Consider the following 855-nt stretch of genomic DNA (forward strand, 5'->3'; position numbering starts at 1 on the left):
CAAGGATTTCCGGCTGATGCTTAATCTCGATCTCCCTCTTCCAGTTTTCATCCATCCCCCTCATCCCATCCCTCCCTGCCCTTGGCCCAAGTCCCTCCCCAGCTTTCCTGGAGCCCCTTCAGGCACTGGAAGCTGCTCTAAGGTCTCCCTGGAGCCTTCTCTTCTCCAGGCTGAACACCCCAACCCTCCCAGTCTGGCTCCTGAGCTGCTCCAGCCCAAGAATCATCCCTGTGGCCTCCTCTCGACTCTATTCAGGAGTTCCATGTCCTTCTGATGGTGGGGGCTCCAGAACTGGACACAGGTCTCTTTCCCCAGTACTCTTTCCTTCAAGCAATCTGAAATTCTAGCAGAAAGGTCTGGTGGGAAGCTTATTTCTTCCAAAAAAAGCAAAAATTAAGAAATCCTCAAACATCTTCCCCCCCCTCTTCATTCCTGCCCCAAACTTCTTTCTTTGGGTTTAAACCTGTCCTAGCAACAAGTCCAGCAGAGTCCCAAAGTAAAAGGTTTCTCTGGTTTTGTAGTTAATCAGAAAGTGTTTGATCCACTGCTGCAGGAAATGAGCTGGATTAACATATAGTCATGGAATGGGTTGGGTTGGAAGGGACCTTGATGATCATCTCGTTCCAACATCACGTTATAAGTTGGTTCCGTAGAGTAAAAATACTAAGATGAGCTTTTTTTGCAGGACACTGAAGCCATGAAAATGTTTTCATATCAAATTCTGCAGAGCTGAAAGCAGAAGTGCAATGGCTGCTGCACATCCAGGGGTGAGGCAAGAGGCAAGAAGGCTCTGAGGAGCTTTTAAAGCTTTCCCAGCTTGCCTGGAGGATCCCAGACATTCTTGCACATCCCCAA

The sequence above is a fragment of the Chaetura pelagica genome, unplaced genomic scaffold (genome assembly GCF_000747805.2).
Source record: "Chaetura pelagica isolate M959 unplaced genomic scaffold, ChaPel_1.0 scaffold681, whole genome shotgun sequence".
NCBI classification, from domain to species: domain Eukaryota; kingdom Metazoa; phylum Chordata; class Aves; order Apodiformes; family Apodidae; genus Chaetura; species Chaetura pelagica.